Genomic DNA, 27,366 nt, shown 5'->3' with positions numbered 1-27,366 from the left:
GAGCTCTACAATCTATACAAGCTCTACAAACTATACAAACTGTAGAAACTATGCAAACTACACAAGCATTAAAACTATAAAAAACTCGAAGGGGAAGAGGTGATGTCCTTTCCTCCCCTCCCTGTATCCGTCTTTGGTGTGACGATCGTATGGCGGGAGCTTAGGCTCATGCTCACCAGGAGGATATGTTGTAGCAGTCAGTGAATGAAAATATAGACGTATAATAAACACCTTTCTTTTGCTAATCAATAGTACTGAATGACTTCTCGTTGTGCGGTGCTCTACATCGCTCCCGGTAGGGAGTGAACTAGCATCCACTTCGTGCACAGTGAAATGCACGTGGCCGAGTTCATTGTTCCCCTAAGGGCTCAGATCGTCAAACCCGCGTGGTGGGCTAGGTGACTCTCGGTAGAGATCCATGTGATAGGGACCAAAGAGCAATACGATTTCGCACGTTATTCACAGTGCTGAGGTATCGTGGAAAGCTGCACAGCTCAGGGGCGCAGAACACTTCAAAATTCGCTTTACTTAAGTGAACCAACTGTTTCAACCATTAAACTTGGTATTATTTGCACATTTTATCATTTTAATGTGCCGCCGACAACGTCAAAAAGCAGTGCTTTTCTGGACACTGTCCAATGCCACCATATGTTTTTTAACTAGTAAGGCAAGGCGTAGCCATCCTGTGATTTTCTCAGAGATGACAAGACAGCAAATTTGACACTAACACAGCACCCTCACGAGCCCTGTTTGCAGATGGCCTTGTCATCTGCATGCTATCAGTGAAGCTGTCGAGCATCACAATACCCACAGTGCCAGTTTGGCATTATAGGGGGGGTGGGGGGGGGGGGAGAAGTACATATATCTTTGACAAATAAAAGCAGTTTATATAGAATACATCAAGAGACAAAATTACAGTCCAGGGCCAAATGGCTGACACAGCAAAACAAATAACGTAAGCAGAGCATAACCATACATGCGGGAAGTGAAAAAGCGGTTCTGGTGACGGAAGCACAAAGTACAGAAAAAACTTGCAAGTCGCACGGCTGAAGCAAAGGCATCACTTGAAGGTAGCGACACAAGATCACTGGGCAACCTGTTCCACTCACTGACCGTCTTAAAAAAAAGACCATCTTAAAAAGCTCCGTTCTACATCTATACTCTTTAATCTTGAGTGGGTGCTCTTGCCTGGCAGAAGTGTACTCCGGTGACTTTATGCAGCTATTACGAATGAGGCCGGTTTTAGAATGATATATATTGTGCAAAAATTATAATGTGAACGTTTTTTTACGATTTTGAGGTGTATTCCAGCCTAATGTTTCCTTTATTTGGGATGCGCTAAAATACAGAGTATAATTTCGAACCACAAAACGGGCTGCTAAGCTTTGTACTCTTTCTAGTGTGTCACAGTCCACGGGTCCCAGATCGTACAAGCATATTTCAGTATCGGTCTTATGTTAGTCTTGTAAAGCAAGTTCCTTGTTTCTAAAGGAAAGGAGTTGGCATTTCTACGTAGCGTAGCAAGAACTCTACATGCCTTAGCAATTATACAGTTAACATAACGGTGCCAGTGTAATTAAGGGGTCAAGTACACACCAAGATATTTATATTCACAGACGGATGCAAGATTTGTCCCATTAATGCTTATATACATGTGGTGACCTTTGTCTCGTAAAGCACATCTGCACAGTTTTATAAATATTTATACTCATGCCCCATTTATCACACCGCTCTACAACCTTGTCTAAATCCTTCTGTAGTTCATTGTAATGATCAGCACCTTTCATAACACGATACCAAACGTAGTCATCTGCAAACAATCAGATGAAAGGTGATACGTCATTCATGTATAAGAAAAGCTATAGCGGACCCAAGACTGAACCTTGAGGTACCCCCGATGGCACATCAATACCATGCGACCGCTTACTACCGACTACGCATTGTGTCCTACAATTTAAGTATTTTTATTCATTCAACAACCGTTTTACTTATGTTGTACCACGACATTTTTTCAAGCAACAAAGAGTGGGGAACTAGGTCAAAGGCCTTCCTGAAACCTAAAAAGATGCGATTTACACAACCCCCATTTGTCAAGAGTGGATGCTAGGTCGTGCGTTAATTCAGTAAGCTGAGTAATACAGGAAAAAACCACTTAAAATGCGTATTGCTGAGGGGTCAATAAGCAAAACAAATTTAAGTGATTCATGATGTTGCTAAAAAGTACATACTCAAAGATCTTGCAAAGTAAACTACTCAAGGACACCGATCAATAATTAAACACAGATCTTCATGGTCCTGACTTCAGAATAGGAACAACATTAGCAATTTTCCTGTCTGCAGGCAACATTCCGCATGTCAAGGAATTAGCAAAGAGCACATAAAGGTATTTAGACTACGGGCCTGCACAAGCGGAAAGCAGAAAGTTCGACAAGTCATCGGGACCCCTGGCACTAGCGGTACTTAAACGCCCAAGTTGTAGTTGAATACCCCTCCTGTCCGAGACGATGTCATTCATAGGCTCCCCTCCAATAAGCCTATAGTGAAACGTTGCCTCAGTATTAGTCGCCCACGCAGAAAAAATAGAACTGAAGAAGGAGCTAGGTATGCTGGCAGATCTTATAAAACGTACTGCTTCTGTGACATTTGATGCTTTCGGTGGCTTAAACCAGGCTTGTCTTTAAACCAGCATTTAGTGAACGAACCCATACACTGCCTGTTTGAAATAAGTGATCCGGAAGTAAAGTTTGAGTAAAATTGCACGTGCGACATCATTAACAGCTTCTGCATGGAACCTCGCTAACTGAAACTCCACGAGCAGCCGTGAATCTGTTCGAATAAGGTGATGCGTGTTATTCGTGGCCATGGTCATCCATGATGCGATTTAGCGGGAGAATCCGCATCCCTTCCTTGGTGTGTAGGCTATGTAGGTAATACTCGACATCAGCAGTGCCTACGCATGACTTGCTCTAGCCGAACGAGTTTTTGGGCTCGCTCGAATAATAGGGCATTTTCGCGGCAGTACCCTGTGCTCTGTTGGGACAGTTCCATTCTACAGACTAGCAAAGTACTGCCTCTTGAATATTTTCGTATAAAGCACGTAACTGGTTGCATTTCTCAAGGTCGGGCATTTTTCAGCCTTCAGAGAGCAGTTTGGTGAGAAGTGATTATAACAATACCTTGATTTGGGTGTGTTAGTTGATCTTGAGTTTTCATAGAAACGCGCTCCAGACGAAGACGAAGGAACACATACGACAGGACTGCCGCTACTTTCAACTGGCGTTCATTATAAACGGTCATCTATTTATGCTCTGCGCATCAGGTACATCATGCACTCGTCATCATACACACAAAAGATTGTAAATGACTCAGATGATACACACAATTGTAATGGTCAATCAGTTCATGTGCCTAGATATCTCGAAAGAAACGTCACTTCTTTTTGTTGCAAAACCAAAGACGGACAGCTGACGCACTTGTCGACTGCTTTCCTTATAAAATATGCTTCAACTATTTCGCGTTCCCTTTTTGTGTTTTCTTTTCTCAAGAAAGTTGTGTCGCCAAACATGCGTGTGCATGCGCACTTTTTGCAGTGCTCGGCCAAGTGACTACCACATGCTTTTCTAACATAGTCATTGTGCTGTCTAGCCCTGTCATTGAAGGACTGACCAGTTTGTGTTATATAAGTGCATCCACAATCTAAGGATATCTGATACACAATAATGGAAGTGCATTCGGTGTAAATGGCCCGGTGATTAGTATGACATTGCATGCGTTTCTGGTGCTTCTTGTTTTGAAGGTTAAACACTGCTGACGATTTAGAAGGCGCTGAAAAATTTTGATTGACATTGTGTCGGTTTGCCACATTCTTCAAATTATGTGAAACTATGGAAGTATAGGATTACATGTACAGACCTTTTGTCGCGATCTTTAGTTGGGCACTTCCTCCCCCGTTTTAATTTTTGAAGCCATGTTTCACAGGCAGATAAAATGACACACTGGAAAACCAGCATGTTTCAATCTTTCTAATTGGCTACACATACTATGCTCAATTTTGTGAACACATTACTTTTGCAAAGGACTCTGAAGGCATATGGTGGCTATGACCCTCTTTTTTCAATTTCGCATGGGCGCTAGCGAAAGGCAAAACCCTTTTCTTTGATCTTGGGCTGTATCTCCAGCATACGTTGTCATCTGACAAAAATAAAATTGTAAGATCTAGAAACTGGGTACAGTTGTCATTAGGCAATTCAGAAGTAAACTTGAGCCCATGGGAATATTGATGAAAATTTTTAGACAATCTGCTACAGCATTGTCAAGACAGTACTGATGAATTGTTAAGGACTATTAGATAGTCGTCGACATACCTAAATACACGAATGATTGATTTCCCCAGTTAGCTATGCATAAACGTGGTTTTCAAAGGGTGCTAAAAAGTACCACATAATATTGGGGCTATTGACGAACCAATAGATTCCTGTGCATTGTATGTAGTAACAATCATTGTGACTAGTAGCAGTAGAATCCTAGTAAAATTCCAACAAGGTTAAAGAATTGTCGCAGTTTGTGGATACTACGTTCTGAAACATCAGTGCACCCATTTCAATTTTTTTTTCACGAACAGCACATAGAATGGCTTCACGCATCGCTTAATAATGTCTTCAATGTGTAGTGAGAAAGCTCTCGCTACAGATCCCAGACCATCTTGGAGCTATAAGCTAACGTCATCAGAGCACCTCACCATAAAAGGATCTTTGATTGGTAGTCACTTCGGGTGCCCTTACAGGAACCGTCATAACTTGGAGCTGCCACGATGCATTCTCTGAGACGATGACGCGCAAAGAATATTGAGGCTTATGGGTCTTGCATGTAAAGGAGGCTTGCAGGTAATTATTTTCAGTAGCTTTCGCCCGCTTCTTTAGAGTCGAACTGCATGTCTTTCAACAGTTTTAGTGCTGCTTCCTTTGGTTTCTCTGGGTTAAAGTCGATCAGCTTGCAGTTTTTGTTTATAGCTTCATTGTACTTCTCTTCCATCAGGTTTTCTGGCAACAGCGCAAATCGTCCGTTATCTGCTTGGAGAAGGCCAATTTTTTGTCCTTCAGGCAAATCACTATCCTCTTGAAGAGAGGTTGGGACGCCGTTCCACAAGCTGCTTTTTTCAGGACGCAGTCCGCGGCTCCACTGATGACTCGATCACGCTCCCTTTCTTTTGCTCTGACGCCGACCTTTCTCGCTAGACCCAAGAGCTGCTGCCCGCTGAGGTGCGGCTAGAAACTGTATTTCGAGCCTTTCTTGAGGATCTTGCTCTCAGTGCCAGGCGGACTAGCATCTGCCAAGATGGTGACCGTGTTTACTTTTGAACTTCTTGCCGGCTGTTTGGATAACGTGAGCCTTGTACGCTGCCAAATGAATTCTGTAGTCTGTCCTGCTAACTTTTTGTAGTAACTCAGCTTTCTGATGTCTTTATTCTGGTCGTTACCCTCATGAACTAACTCCTTCATCCAGTCATCTTAGATTCGGATTGGGCGCTACTTCTCCGATTTTAAGAGCTTGCACATTCTTCTGACGTTACCCCAGTGTGGCTGAACAAGCCCAGAAATGGCCTGAACTTCCGGATGCACAAGTTTTTTCTTGACGTAGTACGACAAAGCACCTAACTGAAGGGCTCATCGAGCTCATCACGCACTGACCATAAACACAAAGTTAATGACACTTTTTGTAACACAAACACATTTTTCCTTCATATCGCACACATCAAACGATTGGAACCACCAAGCTGACGATATTGTTTCCATTTCTGATCATTCTATATTTTCCCATTCTTTATCTGCACACGTGCATTGTGATAGCCCTGCTTAATCATCTCGTGTATCTCTCCTCGCCACTCCTTTCTTTTTCTTTTTCCATGTGCCTGCAATTTCTTTTGCTTTTCCACGTTCTTTTTCTTTCTCCTGTCTCTCTTTTCCCATTTCCCAAATTTCTCTTACGCTCATATTCGCCACTAGTATTGCATAACATGCTGCGTTTATCTCTGGTCAGTTGCGTTATATTTATTTTAGTACCATTCTGTTATATCTTATGTCACTTCTATAATTTGTCACTATTACTGTATATACGTTTCATTCTGTTCTTTTCTTTGCTCATATGTTGTCACCCACTCCCTTGTGCAATACCTCGGCGATTGAGGGTATTGGAAATAAATAAATAAATAAATACTAGAAAAAGTTAGCAGGACCGACTATGGAATTCATTTGGCAATGTACAAGGCTCACGTTACCTAAACAGCGGGCAAGACGTTCCAATGCAAACACGGTCACCATCTTCGGAAATGCTAGTCTACCTGGCACCGTAAGCAATGTCCTCGAGAAAGGCCCTAAATAAAGAGTCGAGCCGCCCCTCAGCGGGCAGCAGCTCGTAACTCTAGCAAGAAAGGTCGGCGTTAGAGCAGAAGAAAGGGAGCGTGATCAAGTCAGTGAAGCCGTGGACTGCGTCCTACAAAAGCCGATTGTGGAACAGCATTCCAACCTCCGCTCAGGAGGATAGCGATATACCTGAAGGACTAAACATTGGCCTTCTCCAAGCAGATTAAGAAGTACGATTTGTGGTGTTGCCAGAAAACCTGCTGGAAGAGAAGACTAATGAAGCTATAAACAAAAACTGCAAGCTGATCGACTTTAACCCGGAGAAACCAAATAAACCAGCACTAAAACTGTTGAAAGACATGCAGTTGGACTCTATAAACAAGCGGGTGAAATCTACTGAAAATAATTACCTCGAAGCCTTCTTTACATGCAAGACCCATAAGCCTCAATATCCTTTGCGCGCCATCATCTCAGAGAATGCATTGTGGTAGCTCCAGGTTGGACGGTTCCTGTAAGTACACCCGAAGTGACCACCAATCAAAGATCCTTTCATGGTGAGGTGCTCTGATGACGTTAGCTTATAGCTGCAAGATGGTCTGGAATGTGTAGCCAGAGCTTTCTCACTAGACATTGAAGACATGATTAAGCGATGCGTGAAGCCATTCTGTGTGCTATTCGTGAAAAAAAAATTGAAATTGGTGCACTGATGTTTCAGCGCGTAGTATCCACGAACTGCGACAATTTTGTAAACTTGTTGGAATTTTACTAGGATTCTACTGCTACTAGTCACAATGATTCTTATTACATTCAATGCACAGGAATCTATTGGTTCGTTAATAGCCCCAATATTATGTGGTACTTTTTAGCGCCCTTTGAGAACCACGGTAATACATAGCTAACTGGGGAAATCAATCATTCGTGTATTTAGGTATGTCGACGACTATCTGATAGTCCTTAACAATTCATCAGTTCTGTCTTGACAATGCTGTAGCAGATTGTCTAAAAATTTTCATCAAGTTTTCCCATGGGCTCAAGTTTACTTCTGAACTGCCTAATGACAACTGTACCCAGTTTCTAGATCTTAAAATTTAATTTTTTTCAGATGACAACGTATGCTGGAGATACAGCCCAAGATCAAAGAAAAGGGTTTTGCCTTTCGATCGCGCCCATGCGAAATTGAAAAAGAGGGGCATAGCCACCACATGCCTTCAGAGTGCTTTGCAAAAGTAATGTGTTCACAAAATTGAGCACAGTATGTGTAGCTAAGTAGAAAGATTGAAACATGCTAGATTTCCAGTGTGTCATTTCATCTGTCCGTGAAACATGGCTTCAAAAATTACAACGGGGGAGGAAGTGCCCAACTAAAGATCGCGACAAAAGGTCTGTACATGTAATCCTATGCTTCCATAGTTTCACATAACTTGAAGAAGGTGGCAAACCGACACAATGTCAATCTAAATTTTTCAGCGCCTTCTAAATTGCCAGCGGTGTGTAACCTTCAGAACAAGAAGCACCAGAAACGCATGCAAAGTCATACTAATCGCCGGACCATTTACACCGAATGCACTTCCATTGTTCTGTATCAGATATCCTTAGATTGTGGATGCATTTATATAAGACAAAGTGGTCAGTCCTTCAATGACAGGGCTAGACAGCACAATGACGATGTTAGAAAAGGATGTGGTAGTCACTTGGCCGAGCACTGCAAAAAGTGCGCATGCACACGCATGTTTGGCGACACAGCTTTCTTGAGAAAAGAAAACACAAAAAGGGAACGCGAAATAGTTGAAGCATATTTTATAAGGAAAGCAGTCGACAAGTGCGTCAGCTGTCCGTCTTTGGTTTTGCAACAAAAAGAAGTGACGTTTCTTTCGAGATATCTAGGCACATGAACTGTTTGACCATACAATTGTGTGTATCATCTGATTCATTTACAATCTTTTGTGTGTATGATGACGAGTGCATGATGTACCTGATGCGCAGAGCATAAATAGATGACCGTTTATAATGAACGCCAGTTGAAAGTAGCGCCAGTCCTGTCGAATGTGTTCCTTCGTCTTCGTCTGGAGCGCGTTTCTATGAAAACTCAAGATCAACTAACACACCCAAATCAAGGTATTGTTATAATCACTTCTCACCAAACTGCTCTCTGAAGGCTGAGAAATGCCCGACCTTGAGAAATGCAACCAGGTACGTGCTTTATACGAAAACATTTAAGAGGCAGTACTTTGCTAGTCTGTAGAATGGAACTGTCCCAACAGAGCACAGGGTACTGCCGCGAAAATGCCCTATTATTCGAGCGAGCCCAAAAACTCGTTCGGCTAGAGCAAGTCATGCGTGGGCACTGCTAATGTCGAGTATTACGTACATAGCCTACACACCAAGGAAGGGATGCGGGATCTCCCGCTAAATCGCATCATAGATGACCATGGCCACGAATAACACGCATCAACTTATTCGAACAGATTCACGGCTGCTCGTGGAGTTTCAGTTAGTGAGGTTCCATGCAGAAGCTGTTAATGATGTCGCACGTGCAATTTTACTCAAACTTGACTTCCGGATCACTTATTTCAAACAGGCAGTGCATGGTTTCGTTCACCGAATGCTGGTTTAAGAAATTTTGATTAAATGCGCTGCATTATCTAAGGTGAGAGACGAGCCTGCTTTAAGCCACCGAAAGCTATCAAATGGGCACAGAAGCAGTACCTTTTACAAAATCTGCCAAATATATAAAACGCCATCACATAAAAAGCAGCACAGCAAATGAGCTGGTTTTCTGTCACAGGCCACAGCATTCCAGAAGTTGACGACCCATGAGGCAAACACATGATGGTCAAGTCACGAATGGTAGGGCAATGGAACCAGTCCGAGTTGCCACTTGTTCCGCATTGATCCGCTAGAACTGAACTGGATTATAAACTTTCTTGCTAATAGAACACAATGCGTAATCACGAAAAGTTCGTTGTCTGCGCCCCTCACGGTAACTTTAGGCGTACCAGAAGGGTTGGTTATAGGTCCTCTACTCTCTCTATATATATAATGATATTGCTTCCTGTGTGTAGTTTTCAACTATTAGGCTTTTTGCTGATGACTGCATTCTCTATCATAAAATTACTGACCTCAATAATTCTCGCAAACTTCAACACGAGATTAATAACGTTTTGTTATGGTGCAACAAGTGCCCCATGAGGCTTAACTGAAGCAAACGTAAATGCATGAGCGTATCACAGCGTACCATTACTGCTGATATGCATACATTTTTCCTCAATGATAGCCCTCTCTCAGTTGTCTCATCGTACAAATACCTTGGCCTAAACATCACCAGCAACCTTTCCTGGCACATGCACGTAGACATATGTAGCAATGCCAATCGCATGTTGGGCTATTTTCGCCGAAGCTTCTCATCTGCATCATCGTCACGGAAACTAACTCTGCAAAACATTAGTTCTCTCCAAACTAGAATATGCATGCGCCATTTGGGACCCGGCTGACATTACACTCTTAAACATCATAGAAGCCAATCAAAATCGTGTAGCGTGTTTCATCTTATCAAACTACTCCCGATATGCTAGCATTACCTCAATGAAAACAACACCTGCCAGAGCTTTCTGTCATAGATGCTTCCACCGTTTGCTCTCCCATATAAAATCTACCACCACAACCCTTTGTTGAAAGAACAGCTTATCACCCAACCATCCTACATATTATTTCACTCTGACCACAGTTTCAAAGTTTGTGTGCCGTCTTCACGTACTAAACTTTGTATTAATGCATTCATCCCTAGCACAAGCAAAGATTGCAGCCAACTTCGCGCACCGTTGCAGCTATCCTGGATACCGACACCTTCAAAACCAACATTCATGAAACGCCACGTTGAATGTTTGTATGTTGCAAAATTTGTCTTCTTATGTTCCCCCACTCCTTTCTGTAATGCCTTCAGGCCTTGAAAGTATTTCAAATAAATAAATAAATAAATAAATAAATAAATAAATAAATAAAACTGTTCTGAGGCCTGACTGCCACCAATAGAATGTTGCTGCGACACTTCAGCTTGGCACAGCATGAAGGCAGGCAAGTGGCTGTGTTGTCCCATTAGATGGGCATGCAAGGGGAGGCGCACCATGACGATGGTGCAAGTGGCACTTCGGCAGATGGTGATGCCATGCTGCCGCCTCCATTTGGCGTGGCAGTGGTGGTGGTCAGGTCCAGTGCTCGCTTCAGGTGCCGCGACTCGTAGCGCAGCTGGCCGGGCCGTTTCCTGCCCGCATGCCCACCCCAGCCCTGCGCAGACAAGAGCCAGGAAGAGATGCTGCTTCACTGTCGCGAATGAATGACACTGACCAATTTCGAATTGCCAGATTTACGATTTATGGTGAGTTTATTTCACTGATGGCTACTTATAATTACCACAATTTGGCAAGGTATTCCTGCACCAGCGTTTCAATTAAGTAAAAGACTTTGCACATTGCGTATAAGCACATGCCGGAAGCAATAGAAACCTGATTGAGAGCATAGTGCTTTCTGACAGACTTCATCGGGGTGTCGAGTGGAACATCTCTACACCTTTTGTCCTTCAGTAGCTATGAAACCCACGTAGAGCGCGTTGACCAACTAGAAAAAAGCGTCACGCCCTAATCTCGGAGTGACGTAGCAAATTAAAAAGGAAAGAAAAGATGACGGCATTAAAATCCGGGCATGCTGATGTGGAGCCTCTGAAGTTTCTTTTTCTTCTTGCAGGAAAAGTCAAGAAATATAGCCCTGTTCTTCCACAATAATGCCTTGGAGGAGTTGCTGCTTTGCTACAAGTGGTCACCACGAAGCGCTACTAAACAGATTTTCCTACACTGCCAAAATGAACAATATATACAGAACAACATTTGCATGCTTGCGATGATGCGTGTGGATGCATCCAATAGCCAATTCATGCACTAGGCATAGCCCGACGCACAACTCTGCTCAATGATTTACCACACATTGTGCTTGTGTAACGAAGTAAATGAAGGCCGCTGTACATGATGGCCAGATACATTCAAGGCTTCTTCGAAAACATACATCAAAAGCTTGCCGACATGGTTTTATCAGTCTCACTGTGAGTTAGCAGCCTGCTCTGATTTCTAGATTTGATAGAGCACAGAAGCTTCGGTTTAAAGGAATTATCCACTTAACGAACTGTTTGAATAAATGACTGTTGAATGAAAAAGCATTCGGGCGTTATGACAAACCAAATAACGTATTTCAAAGCCTTTACACATTTTTGTTTCGCTGAGAAATATATTATTGCCTAGTGCTTCATTTGACCACTTGCTAAAAATAAAGCACTTGATGTAGTAAACTTGTTCTGCATCTTGCAAAACAAAAAGCATTGTTTACTGCCTGCAGCTCCTTCAAAAAAATTTCGTCCTGAATATAACACACAGTTACAGCTTGTCTCCAGGATTAGTATTCATGTCATGCAGTTCAAACTGACACCAAGTTCTTAAATGTAGCACTGGGACAATGGAGACGTTTCGGACAATCCAAAACAGCGAAAGCCCTACGTTTTCATCAGTGAACATGAATCAGCCTTTGGGAACACGCAGGCATCTGTGTGCATGTTTGTGCCCCATTGTGAAACATCCTTTCTTTCTGCATGTGGAAGAGTGAGCGACGTTCTATGCAGGAAGAAACCACCTTCACATTGGCTTCACACAGTGGCTTCACATTGCAACAAATGCGGCTGCAGACCAGATATATTAGGCACTCAATGTTGCATAAGAGCAGGAAATAAACTACACATGAACAGAGGCGTTTTTCTTACACGATGGAGAACATCATTACACTGATAAATCATTATAGACAGCAGGTGCCCATTTGCAGTGTTTCAAGTGAATTTTTGCCTTTTTGCTGTGTTGCGTTTAGGTAGCTTGCTTTACTTGTTTACTTTCTTTGTGAGCGCTGCCTACGTAAGGAAACACAGTTTTGCCCTAAGTTAACAGGAACAGTCTATTTGCCTCTGGCAACATCCAGCACTGTACATACGCCAGATCCCGGGGTGAAATCGGAATCTACGGGGCTTTCGCACCAAAGGCGAACAATACATGAAGGGACGCGTCTAGCACGTCTCTGTGGGAGGATGTCTCCCCGTGACATCGTTAGGGAAAAGTGCTCCCGCAGCTATGCTGCTTGCTCGCGAAAAGAAGAGTGCCTCGAGCGGGAAGTTGTGCGGCAGTTTTGCGTGTATTTGCGGGCTTCTTTCACGCTCGAAAAAACACTTCCGTGTAGCACGTATTGTGCAACAGAAAGGTGTGTCGCGGGTCTTTCAGGTAGCTCTACAATTTCCTCACTGACACTTTTCCTCTAATCATAACATTTGAGAAGTTGATTAACACCACTTATGTAATTAGTGTTATGTCGGCGTGGCCGCCGAGTACGCCACGTCAGGCACACCAGGACGGCGTCCTAAAGAGTGACGCAGACGGGGACCGAGGCTGAGAGTCCATTTATTGTAAGCGCGACGCCTTAATAGACTCAGCGTCGCTATCACAGCACCCCGTGAGGAAGAGTAAGCTTGGCTCTCAAAACCGAAACCCTATATAACAATTAGGCAGAATGCAAAAAATAATGAGAGTATCTCCAAGCAACGACAAACAGCATTACCTTTATGTCCCGCTATGTGGCATTTGCATTTTTAAATCTTGGCGGATGATATAGTTCGGACACCCTGTACACAGTCAGGCCTTGATACAGCTAATACACATATAACAAATTATTGAATATTATGCAATAAATATAATATTTGGTTGGTCATTCTGTTTCAATGGAGCATTCTCTTGCTATAACAAAAAAAAAAATGCGGGATCTGACAGAGTATTGTTAGATTGAAGCAAAAATGTCAATATGATTGCAGCGATTTTTCAGATGCCAAATTGTTCAAATCTGCATGCAAATGTTGACTTGCTTCGCGGCACTGCAGCTTGACTAGAACAGAAAAATAAAAAAGCGAGTAACAGCGCAAAGAACGGGATGTGCAGACTGAGACCGACAACGTGCTGGGCTGTCTCAGTGCATCATCTGTTTCAGTCTGCCCGTACCTAGTTACTAGTTTTCTTTTATTCCAGACATGTACCAACTGACACAACTTAGCACTTTATTGCTGACTAGAACACTTACATGAGCCACAAAAGGTGTGGCGAGGAACATGGAGTAAATAAAGCAGCTTCACCAGAGAACGAGGCAGTGCACAAAGGCAGGATGTATAGTATTAATGATGGACACAATGCTGTGTGCAGTATAAGTACCGTCTTCTTGCATTGTTCGAATCCCTTCAATACGCACCAACCATCCCAGTTCAGCACACTCCAGCTTGACCAGCTCCTGTGTATCGAATCCACAACGAGACAAAACAAAGTTTACATGTTCATGGTGTGTCACTCAGTCTTTCGTTCATGACCTGCCCGTCTGATGCTGCATGTTTGCTGGCTGTGAGCAATGCTTACGCCACATCAACTCGGTACCAAGTTGCAACTGTGACTGCCGACTGCCGTGAAAGTGGCACTGTTTAGGCCTAACGGCCTACAGGCACTATGGCTGCAACAAAATATGCCAATGTCCAGTGGCATGGCTGGCGACAAGCTATTGCGTGAAGCTCACCATTAATATCTTCATTCCAGCAGGCCTCATTAGTAATTGACTGTGAGGTCCCACGCATGGGCTAGGCTGACGGCAGTGGCAGATGAGTTTGGTGCACATGTGGCTTCTTCTATGTCTAAAGAAATTGTTGGCAACTGTACTTGCCAAGCGCAAGTTGCAGAAAGAAAAACTTTCTTTACTCCGTGTTGAAATAGAACATTCAGGACGTGCTCGTGCGTCTTGGCTTGCAGCTTGGCTTGGTTGGACTGCAGCCGACAACAGACAATATGGTTGCGTGTCAGCGACCGTGGAAAGCACATGTACGTAGGTTACTGTTGTTCACTCACGAGGTACTTGCATGGAAAATCCTAACAGGCTGTCAAAATATACATGCGAGTGTTTAATGGCTTATTGGAGGCTGGCATTTCTGTCAAGCGACCACTTTTTTTTAGACGTTTGAGATGTTTTTCTCAATATGTACGCTTACAACGAATATCGGATATAATGAGGGTATGTTCGTGACAGATTCAACTTAGGTACAACGAAGTTCAACTCTGCCTACATATTTAAGCGCATTCTGTGTTAACTTCACAATATGTCTCGTGTACTGGGCTGTGACCCACATGGCACTTGAGTGGCTGGCACGCATTACAACAGATGGTGCTCAATATGGCGCTTAGCCATCGTGGGTAGTCAAAGAAATTGACGGGGTAAAAAATACAGTAAAAAGCAAACAGGTCACACAGACCCCCACCTACCCCTTTGCGCATATCTGGCTCTAGTGTTAGTGTAGCCTGATGAATGCCCAAATTTTTCTATTAGATCCTGCACTATAAAATCTATTGTGGTTTGGGCTACATCACTTTTTGGAACAAGCAATTTTGAGCCCTTGCTGTAATCACTGCTTATATAAGTCATATATCATTGCTACAAACTGTACACTAAAGTCCCTTGATAAGTTGAAAGTACCACTGCTCTTTGAACTATGCCACCATCGCGCGGTCTCCTCGCCTCCTCCTCGCCCCTTGCGCGCCCATTGCACGTCCTTTCCGCAGGAACCGGTTTCGCATCTATGTTTCTGCACGAGAATTGGTCTCCTTGCCATTGCCCTTGGGAATGCGTAGGCCTTGCGTATTGCTTGCATTTTTTCTTTTCGTTGGTGCCATTTTTCTCCTTAGCTCAGCACAGTGAACATTGCACACTGTTTCCTGCGGTGTAGTGATAGTGCTGTGCTGTGCTGTAGCGCATGTAACTGCAACACAAAGCCTGAAGATGGCCATGCAGTTTTTGAAACCACAAGGCAAGCGTGATTACTCACGCTTTCCTTGTGCAAGAAGCAGGGGTTGCACAGCATTGGCCTAAAGAACTTTGTTCTGACAAAGAACAGTGTTGTTTGCGAGGTAGGTCACCTTTCTTACTGTTAGAATGAAATCATACCCTAATGCTCCATTTTTATAGTGTAAGCCTTCTTTGGCGTGTACCCTAGCCCATTACACAAGTGCAATGCCCTGTATCTGCGCCAGAAATGCGTAATTTGCAAAGTTAGGACATCTAATAATTATTATACTGTAAGTGTAGATTACCGAAAGCTTCATAGGTGATACGAAACAACGGAGACAAAAAAAATTGTGAGAGCATTCCCATAGGGATACATTGTCCTCCATTAAAAAAATGCATGGGGAATCCTACAGTAGGGGAGGGCCAACTGAAATTTGGCAATGGGCGAATTTAAATGTGGGGGTGGGCCAACTTGAAATTTTGGGGTGGGCTATCTTTAATTTGGGGATGAGCCAACTGAAATTGGGGAGTATGCTTGTGCATACTTAGACAACTCCAGTGGAATTTCTGCGTAATTTTTTTTATTCTTCGAGCCTGCTCATCCGCTTTCCGGTGCAGAATTTGTACGTTACATAAAAGTGAGGTTGTTCTCAGCATCCTGAATATTCTTCTGGGACCACATGTACCCTCATGTTTACCGGTATTTTGTGCTCTCTGCTGTGAACAATTATGTGCGAAAATAAAGCCTGTAGTTTGCGCCGTTTGCGATTGTTAGGATCAGTTGCCTCTTTTACTGAAAATCGAAATAGTGGCTCGTAAAAGAGGTTTATTTCCAGCTTATTTGGATTTGTGGACCCGTCACTTAGATATAATGAATGTAGGCCTTGAAAAAAAATTATGGCAAGTATACCCACGTTATAGAGGGTGCTGAGCGCTAGTAATAGCCTACATTGCGTTTTTTCAGTTCTTGAATTTGCTTTGAATTGGGCTGCCACGCACGCATGAATGGGAGATTATTATTTGGTTTTCTCACGGACACAGGCAACGTGCAAGGGGTGTCCACATGATCGTGCACGCTTGCTCGCACAACAGACCAATTCAATTTAGAGACCACAGTGCAAGAGCTACTTTAACATTAAGACCAACATACTGATGTACGATGCACTCTCCATAAGCCTAATACAACACTTGCAGTGCACATGCGCAAACAGGCAAGGAAAAAAAAGCCAAGCACCAACGGATATGCCACAAGCAATGCTAGACGAAATGCAACTCACCTCAAAGCTCCTTTTACATCAGTATAGCTTTAAAAAGAAGCCAACTTCCTCCCAGACGTTACCTTCAGCATGCTCTATGCTGTCATCACGATGTTTTGAAATTTTATACACAACTGGAGCACGCCACTGCCCCAAAGTCATGCGCCCTCATCGAATGCAGCGGCCCCTCCGTGGTAGCCAAGGAGAAAAAGCATGTCGTGCACAGTACACACAGCCGGCGCGCGAGGAGAATCGCATCAGGACTACCTTATTTTCTATGGCCTTGCAGACAACCCATCTGAAACATGGACACAATCTGAACAGCATGTACGTGACGTCCTTTCTTGAACTTTATATCTTAGTTTGCCTGACGATGCTATCTCAAGTGCTCACAGATTACGCCAACACAACGCCAAGTGACCATGACCTATTATTGTTAAATTACCTTTGTCAAACCAGGGGGAAAATATCCTTTCTCAACGCTCCAAATTCCATGACTCGAGCGTCTTGTCTCTGTTGCTGAAGATTTTTGCACGCGTCAATCATGTAAAAAGCTAGTTGAATTTGGAAAGGCTAGCGGCCAACAATTCATGCTTCGTTTTAATAAACTGTACATTAACCGGTACTACAGTATATACTGTTATGTTGCCCACCAAGTACATGAAACGAATCCTTCCAATAGCAGGACTGCCACCAATACTAACATATCCAGGGCAACTTCAAGCACTTCCCATACACCACAGTTATAGCCACCCCATGGTACCAAAGAAAGATCAGTTTTCGTCCTGTATTCCAACATACGCAGTGTATGCAATAAGCTCGATCAGCTGTCCAATTATTGACACATGTGAAGCTGATATTGTGGTACTGAACGAGACATGGCTTACTGATCGCGAGATCTTGGCAAGTCAAAATAGTTAAATTCTTTCGAGATGATTGTGGCCGGCGCACTGGCAGTGGTGTACTGATAGCTGTCCGAGCTGGGATTATCCGCAGCAACAGCAACAGGCACTTTCGTCGCTTCTTGAATTAGTATACACGCATATATGCGCCGGGCACAGGGACTTCATTTTTTTTTGTGTGTTACCGCTCGCCCACTTCATGTAACATGTTTTGTTGAGACTTTCATGGTGCGCTAAACAGTATAACCATAAGATTTCCCTCATATCCATTATTGATCCTGGGCGACTTTAACTACCCTATTATTAATTTAGCTACTGGTTTTCCCTCAGTAAATAATTGCTCGTCCGAGTGCTCATCTTTCATCAATATTTGTTTGCACTTTAATTTAACGCAGCCAGCTCTTAAACCAACTCGGTGCACGACACGTTTTGCTAATATCTTGGATTTAATCCTCACGACCATATCCAGCTTTAGTGGACACGTACCATCTAGCGCCCCAAGCGGCCCCGGCACGAAGCTAGAGCGTTTTCAATGGAACGAGCGGGTTTTTCGCGAATAACAAAAGCTGCAGGTCGATTATCGAAAAAGGCAAGTAACAGACGTGTTCTGGAAGACAATCCACACGAGCAAAATGCAGTGATTACTCTATGGGACGTAAGAATTGTGTTCCCGCAGCGGTTAAAGATTTAGCAGTGTGAGCCTATGGAAACGACGAAAATTCGTACTTGATTTTCGAGGCAAGAACCGTGCCTGTCGTTAAACTCCAGCGTCTATCGTAATACCGAGTGCAGTGTATGTAGTCCGGAGACTCAGCTTTCGAGTGATGCCTATCTAGACTCTCCACACATGGCGTAACTCTAATCCCAAAAGCGTTTTTTGTAACACTGTCGTGAAAATTCGCGTGGTATCTATAAGATGATGAGCCTACCACTGAGCGAAGCGTCGGAAGCCGTGGCCGAGTGGTAGAATCGCGTGCAACTTTAGTCCCGCGTCGCGGTTGCCGCGGTCCGATTCCCGCTTCGCGCTTTTTTTTAAGCCGCATAGGACCTAGCTTTGTAGCCTGTCACTAGATGGCAGAAACACAAAACCCAACATTTGCTTTCGGTTCTGGTTTTCCAGTGGTTGTCTTGAAATATGTTTTCTATTTTTCCTTCCTGAAACATAGCAGTGCCGTGTTCATTTGTTAAGTCATCGCATTTATGCAGATTTTATCCATTGGACATCATAACTAGAAGCTTGCGCATAACTTTGTGTTATGCAAAAGAAAAAAAGACTTTCGTGCTTTGTAGCGTGGAACCTGGGAGAACAAAATGGCTATTCTTATTGCGTTCTTCTGCAAGGTCCATTTTGTTCGACTTTCGCCTTCCTTAATCGCACATACTCCTAGGGAATCAGGTCCACCTGGGCCACAATGCCACCCGGTGGCCAGTGCCATTCCTATGCAACATTTGTGCGGAACAGAGGGTCTGCTAAGCTGAGTCGCTTCCCGAACGTTAATTATTTCTAAAGATTCATCCAAATAAGAAATACACCAACTAGGAGAAGATGTGAGCGTGTGGATTAATAGCTACTGTTAATGTGTTCCCTACAGCCAAGTGGTATGAATCCGTAGGTGTGGCCGTAAAAATACCATTTGAATAAATGTCCCGTGCTGTGCCTGCCCCGGTCGCTCTACAGAGAAGCTAGCTTGGCTAGCCGTCAGTATTTAGGATCAACATATGGCGTCGCTCGTTCGGTGCAGTTGCTTTTAATGCGCAGCAATATTTGGCGAGTACCCCAGCAATTTGGTAGCAAAATCGTGCAAAAGGCCAAAAAACTTGACGCATTTCCCATATGAATACACAGGTATTTATAAAAAGAGTTGGGGTGGCCAACTTAAAATTGGAACTGGCATCAGCACAAACTTCGGCGTGATACAGGGATGGACCAAGTTGAATTTGGTAGTGATATGGGAGTGGCCCAACATAAATTTGGGGTGAAATGGTAATGAGCCAAGCTGAATTTGAGGCTGATGATATATGGGGCTGGTCTAATCTAAATTTGAGGTGATATATGGGTGGGTAAGCCTAAGTTCGGGGGAATATGGGGGGAGGGCCAGCATGGATTTGGGGATGATGCGGGGTTGGGTAAACCTACATTTGGGGGGGGGGGTATATGGGGGATGGGCCACCCTAACCATGGGGGTGATGTGGGGCTGGGCGAAGCTGAATCGGGGGTGATATGGGGATGGGCTAACCTAAATGTGGGAGTGATTTGCGATGAGCCATCCTAAATTTGAGGTGTTAGAGGGGTGGGCCAGGGTAAGTTTGGGGCTGATATGGGGGTGGGCCAACCTAAATTTTGGGGTGACATCGGGACGGGCTAATCTAACCATGGGAGTGATGTGCGGCTGGGCCAAGCTGAATTGGGCGGTCATATATGGGTGGACTATACTTAACTGGTGGGTTGTTTGTGGTGGGCCATCCTACATTTGAGGTGATCGGGGGGTGGGACAGCGTTAGTTTGGGGCGAAAATGGGGGTGGGCCAACCTCGATTTACAGGTGGTATTGGAGTGGGCCAACCTATATTTGGTCGTGTTGTGGAGGCGGGGCAATTTGTATTTGGGGATGATATGGCATTGGTCCTACCCAAATGGGGGGCAATCTCGGGGTCGGACAATCTGAATTTGGGGGCGATATGGGGGTGGGCCAACCTAAATTTTTGGGTGCGTCGACTGGAAATTTGGAGGACGATTTATGAAAATTCGTGCGTGGACCAACTTGAAAATTAGGGGTGGCCCAATTGAAATTTGGGATTGGGCCAACTTGATGTTTGGGGTGGGCCAATTGAAATTTGGGGGCGTGTTTACGAATAGTTCGACAACACCAGTGGTGTTTCTGCATATTTTTCAGCATCGCAAAGTACGTATATTAATAATTGTTACCAATACCCCTGAAGGTTAGCTACCACTCGAGCCTTCCCAGCCCACTGAGCTAATAATGTCACAGGAGTGCTCTCATCGTGACGACTGCGACGTTCAATGTGGAGATCCACAAGAACAAATCGCAGACCGAGCAGACCATTTTCACACCAATGTTATCGCTAACGCTACTCGCTCGTGCTAGGCGCAACACACGCTTACAACGATCATAATTCAACTTTCAATTGCACGCTAGTCGACACGTTCTCAGTGCACAAGTTCGTCAATCATCTGGATAGGAACCTTGCTGGATGTTTTACTGTTATGTTGCGTTCTTTTTCACGAAAGCGTTCTCCCGCAAAGAGAATACATTTTTGAGATTGACGAGGCAAGCTAGTATATAACTCATACGAAGCAAATGTATAAAGGGTTATAGTGATTTTTCAAAAAATATGTATAATAAGATTTCAGATGGTATTGTTTCGACCGGGCATGACAATGATTTCTCCCAGCCTGTCACAGTGCTTTGACCGAAAAACTAGTCATTTTGCTTAAACGTGTTGCCCCAACACTACATGGGCTAAATGTACAAAAGTGCAGTGCGTGGTCACAGCTTCAAAGCCAGTCTATCTTGTGTACTGTTGTTGATATCGTAGTAATGTGGCGTTTTCCTCTCCATAAGAGCACAAGAAAAATATTACAGATAGTAGCTAAGCGCAAAGTACATTGGACGATCTGAAACCAGCAATTATTTTTAATTTGCGGGCTGGTCTTCTTCGCTGGTAGATCGCTGTCCGATCACTTCAACGAAATTTGTTTGTGTGCAACTGCAGCAAAACAAAGATACTACCATTTCATTGCCAGGACCTTTATGCCCTCCACACACACACACAAGGACACCAGATAATTGACACTATCAGCTTATAAATTGATATTGTTTTGCTAATTTCAGTGTAGCGTGGTGTCTGCAAACGGAGTATTTTCTTAGTATCAGTCCAGTGTTAGCAGTGAGAAGCAGTTCGGTCTACCATCCCCATGAGGGCATACTAGCCATTGCAGCGCTTTACTCTAGGACAAGTGCTAAAAACTTGGTGTGCTTTGTCCTTTCCGCACGTCGTCCATCCAATTTGTTATGGTGACCATCAACGTTGTGTCCGTCAGGCCTCCTCCTCATTTTAGCTTCACCATCGCGAGAGTGGACAGAGAAAGGAAGCTTTCTTCACAATCAGCCCCAGCGGGATTCCACCACTCGTAACTTCTGCAATTTGCATTCAGTGCCTGAGCATGCTAACTACATCCTTACTTTCACAATGGCTAAAGCGCGCAGAAAAAGTAGTGCTTTGGTCGCTATCACTACCGCGAACCCATGTGAATGCAGGTATGTGCAGGGGCTGGGCATGCTAACTGCTGCGCTACCACCTGCCGCCGCCACCTCAGATTTTCTATGCATACCTGCTTCTTGTTTTCATCGCAGGCGCATGCAGGACAAACGCGGATAAGTAATTGGATTGGATTGGGAAAACGTTTATCGAGCCTGCAGTAAAGCGCGAAGGTGCGCTTCGGACGTGGCCTACGTCGTCATCGTGGCGGGTGCTCTGCGAGGATTCCCGCTCGCCGTTGCCGGCTCGCCAGGCTCCTGCCTAGGCAGCGCCTCAATGACCTGCTGGGCGGCCTGGAGTTGTCGCTCCGCGTTGCTTCCTCAAGCTGCGGCGGTATACGTCCCGAGTTAGCTTCGTTTGGATGTTCGGAGCAATCCCATAGCATGTGCTCGAATGTGGCCGCGTCCCTGCAGCACGCTCTGCACTTCTCATGGGGGTGCGATTCTGGGTACATCCTACGCAATAGCGCCGGGCTTGGAAGCGTTCTCGTTTGCAGTTTCCTGAACAGCACGGCCTGCGACCTGCTCAACCCTTTGCAGGGCGGCGGGAGAAGTCTGCGGACCAGCCGAAAGCCTTGGTCAGTTCGGTATAGCTGGTCATCCGGTCTTTGGCGCTGAACCACAGCGGGCAACCGTTGTCTTGGGCGCGGTCGGTTAGTCCTCGCGCTCGGGCGTGTGCCGTTTCGTTGCGATTGGCATGCTTCTCCGACGCTTGTCCTGCGTGCGCCGGGAACAACTTGATTCGAGCCCTCTTGTCGCGGTCTGCCTGTTGCAGCAGGACGCGTGCCGCCGTTGGGCCAATTCTTCCTTTGGCGTAGTTCCTCACCGCCTGTCTGGAATCGCTGAGGATCATGTGGCATTCTCGGTCTACGATGGCCAGGGCGATGGCTATTTCTTCTACTTCCTCCACTTGCTTGCTAGATGTGCTAGCGGTCGCCCTCACGTTGCCTCCAGAGTCGACCACCGCGATCGCGAAGCCGTTGCGGCCGGCATATTCGGCTGCATCCACGTATCTGGCGTCGGTGTCTTCCGCGTGCAGGCCCGTCAGTGCCTTGGCTCTAGCGCGTCTTCTGCCTTCGTTGAATTCCGGGTGCATGTTCCTCGGCAAGGGGTCAAACCGCACGTTCCGTCGTACGTGGTCGGGGACGGGGCATTTTGGTCCCTGCTGTTCGCGATAACCGATGCCTAGACTGCACAGGATCTTTCTGCCGGCCTTTGTTGATGACAATCTTTCCAACTGAGCGGCTCTTTGCGCTTCGGCGACCTCGTCGAGCGTGTTGTGTATGCCCAGCTGGAGATCTTTCGTGTTGGTAGTTTCGGGTAGACCGAGGGGTGTCTTGTAAGCCCTCCGGATTAGGATGTCTGGCTTGTTCTTTTCGCTTTTCATCCACTTGTCGAAGGCTGCCAGGTGCACTATGTGGCAGAGTACGAAGGAATGTATAAGTCTGATGAAGTTTTCCTCCTTCATGACTCCCTTCTTTGTGGTAACGCTCTTGAGCAGTCTGGTGGCGTTGGCCGCCTTACCCATGATGCGGGTGACGGTGTCTCCGTTCCTGCCGAGCGCTTCGATCGTCATACCCAGGACTCGATCTTGCTGACCGTCGGTATTGTGTTACTATCCCTGGTGCGGATCTATCCCTGGTGCGGACCTTGGTCGCCGGCTCTGAGTTCCGCCGTTCTGCCGGTGAGGAAGTCTGAAATATTCGTACGACCTCTCGCCTAGGTTTAGATGGGATACCTGCGCGAGGATGGCCGAGTGCGTCACATTGTCGAAGGCGCTTTCTAGGTCGAGCCCGAGGACGGCTTTGGTGTCCCTGGTTTCGCCGTCGATAGCCTGATGTTTGATAAGTAAAAAATCTCAGTGCCCTCCCACTTTGTGAAGAAAGATGACCAGCAAAGCTGAGTATGTGGGCCCCTTAATGGCCAACTGCACCTCCGCCGTATGTCGGCCCCGCATTGCCCTGTCTTAGGGATCGGCCCACGTATGGGGAGTGCTTAATGCGTGCTTCACCTCCGCCGCAGGTCGGCCTGGCATGGCGTTACATTCGGTATCAGCCCACGTATGGGGAGAGCTGAACGCTTGCTGCACCTCTGCTGCGGGTCAGGCCGGTATTACGCTATCTTCCGGATGTTGCTCTACACGCGGACGCGATAGTGGGGAAAGTAGCCCTTAAGAGGTACCTTTAGCTCTGGTGGTCCTATCTAAATACATGTAAAAGGAGAATTCGATTTTCTCCACAACCACTGCATCAAATTTTACAAGGTTTGTTGCACTTAAAAGAAAAAATATCTAGTGACTGTTGGTTTAGAATTATTGATTTAGGTCATCATTTGTTTATTCGAAATTTGCAAAAATCGCAAATTTTCAGAAAAAGAAACCATCAAGTTTACAACTCTGTCTTTCCGCCATGAAAACTGATATCACAATTCTGTACATTGCATCTAACAGCACATCTAAAGGGGACACAATTGATATATTACGCATGAATCTAAAAAAATTTAATAATGTGGAAATACAGCTTTTCCACAACCCTTGTTCACAACGTAAGGACTTCACGTAAGATATAAATCGGCATATTGGGTTTGTTCGCTTTGGATCGTCTAAAGGTTGCAGTTTACAGAACCGCGATATCAGTCCTTGATGCGGAGTTATTAATTTGTAAACTTTGTGCTCCTGTATTTTTCGCACTTTCGAATACTTGAAAATCTTTTACCAGAATTCAAGCCCTAAAAAGAAATACCGCTTCCAATAGTCATTAGAATTTACCTTTCTCTCCGGAATCTACCAAATTTCATTGAAATCGGCCCAGGGGTTATCTCAGAAAAGCGTTTAGGCGTTTTACGTCTATTTGGGATGTTTTCAGTACTTTGTAACATATGGACCAGCACGGATATGTACGTTAGAACAAAGTGTACTGAAATATTAAGGTGAGGATTTCGCTGGATGTATTTTAGCTGTCTAATGATAAGATTTAAAGAAAAAATACTGTGATTTTGGGACAATTAATGCTTTCATGAAACATGAGCTCCGACACAGCACCCGTGGTGGAACTGGCCCCTGAACTACAGGGCTACATTGAACCACGATATGCTGGTTTGATAAATACCAGTAATTGGAAAGTGGTTCGGTCTTGAATTCCCTGAATGTCGGCGTCGCTGTGCAGTGTTGGAGGCCCTTTTTAAACCAGAAGCACTGCTTCGGCTAATATTCAAAGCAACTGTACTCCTTTTTTTAAGGGGGGGGGGGGTGCTTTATTTTGCGTCTAACCACAGTTCCAAAGTTATCAGTTAGCTCAAGATGCGCCTGCATGTGTTTCTAATATCCAGTATGTTGTCACGGATTCAATAGCGAAAGAGCGTTATCTGATCAGATTGCGCGCGCGAAGCGAATACTGGCGTACATTCTCCATCACATTTGACGACCCGAGAGCGCTGCAATGTACGAGCAGCCATCGTTATGTTTGAGTGTTATTTTTTTTTCCAGTGCAAGCTCATCTTATAATGAGTAATATTCGTGACTGACTCCTTTGAAAGTGTTTTGTTCTTGACATTACTACAACGTGAGACTATAGGGGTGCTCCATCTTCATTGAGTAAATACTGGGAAACGGACTAGGCCTATTCTTGCGCCTGCGTTTACACATTTACCGCACCAATTTATTTTTCATAACTTACTTTTACTTTAGGGGACTGTAAAGCACAGCAACACAGAAAACTTAAATACTTATTATGCGGCTTTCACCTCATGGCAAGGAATTTATATAAAGACATACTTATGATAATTAAGAGCCTACCCGTTTGACAAGGCTTCATCTGAGTTCCCATTCGCAAGGTGATACAGACTTGCATGTGGTTCGTATCGGGGACCCTCGACATATGTTCAACCGCCAAATAAAGGGTTATTCTGAATGTTTCATTTCAGGAAGGCGTGTTACCCTCCTCTCTTTCATTCCCGTTCGCAAACACGCATAAGACGAAAGTGCTGCGTGAAGAACGTCGTTAGTCCAAGGCAACGAGCCACCACAACTCAACTCGCCTAAATCGCTGTCATTTAGGCTTAGAAGAGAAATATATATTTTGAAATCGACGCATCAAAATCCAAAAAGAGCTGCCAAAAGAGCAAAAAAATCCCAAAAGAGCTGCCCGCGACCAGCCCAGCTAGGTTTCTTTCATTTCGTACTTCGTCGTGGCGGCTAATAGTAGCTCACGAAGCAGAGCACTGAGAGTGGATATGGCAGAGAAGGTGTTCTGTATAGTGTCTCGTCACCCACCTAAAATTGCCCGCCGTGCTACTGGCAATTCCTAGAAAATTCTATATGTGGCGCCCAGCCATTTGCAACACAGCAACATTGTTTTGCTGTGGGAGAGTCCAGGTGAGAGACAGGGTGCCTATAGAGATAAAGACACGCTATTTTCTGCAGAAACTTTTACCTTCTAACTATTAACTGCAGTAACTATTTTCTGCATGAATGAATGCCTCCATTTATTGTGAAAAAGGAGGAGCAAGCATCAGTGGAAGCACGTCTCAGTAGATTGCGAAAGAAGCGGGGGACAAAGGGGAAGAGCTGGGGCCCGTGTTGCAGGCGAAGTCGCAGCTTAGGGGCGAGAGAATATAAGCAAGAGTTGGCGAAACCAGTTGAATTCCAGTGTAGTTGTGTGATGTGCCGAGTAAATGATTGGAGCCACCGCCCAGCATCCATCCTTTGCGGCAGTATAAGCTCCCGCCCTTCTTGGTAACAAACCTCACTGAAAACCAATCTTCGCAATTACTCATTCATCAGCCATGCCTAGCCACGTATTCCTTAGTGGCAGGGTCTGTGGATTACAACTACGCTGTCCCGACAAGTTACGACCATAACGTGACGCTAGCGGTTACGGATGCCATACTCGTGACTCTTACTATACTACTACTATACTGCGCGAACACTATAAACATGGGTTTACTGCACAACTTAGTGAACATACATTTTAGAACCGCGTTTTTCGCCTTATATACGCTCAACGCAAGCATCATGGCAGCAAGTTACGGTGCGCGTCCCTTCAAGACAGAGACGCGAACGCAGACACAAGAATGCGTTAGAACACAGTGTCTTGGGTCTCGTGCCAAACATATGGATACCTAGGTGTGCCAAACATATGGATACCTAGGTGTCCATATTTCACGTAACTTATCATGGCATACGCACATCAAACACGTCACTAATAACGCTAACCGGGTTCTTGGATACTTACGTCGAAATTTCTCTGCTGCGTCTATGCCGATAAAGCTTACCCTCTACAAAACATTAGCGCGACCAAAGCTAGAATATGCATCCACCGTATGGGATCCCCATCAAATCACACTGATAAACACTCTAGAATCCATCCAGAATCGCGCAGCACGTTTCATCTTAACTATTGCCGTTACGCCAGCATTACTTCCATGAAAAAGACACTTACATTACCGGAGCTTTCATTGCGCCGTAAATGTTTTAGACTGTGTCTTTTCCACAGGCTGTATCACCACAACCCAGTATTAAAGGTTCATCTTATTACTCGCCCTTCATACATTCCATCCCGTTTCGATCACGTGTTTAACGTTGGTGTTCCATATTTTAGAACAAAGATGTGTCATAGTTCTTTTATTCCTAAAACCAGCGCCGACTGGAACGACCTTCCTCCCTCCATCGCTGCCATTTCTGACGT

This window comes from Dermacentor andersoni, chromosome 3 (assembly GCF_023375885.2).
Source record: "Dermacentor andersoni chromosome 3, qqDerAnde1_hic_scaffold, whole genome shotgun sequence".
NCBI lineage: Eukaryota > Metazoa > Arthropoda > Arachnida > Ixodida > Ixodidae > Dermacentor > Dermacentor andersoni.
Note: the sequence above shows the minus strand (reverse complement) of the source record.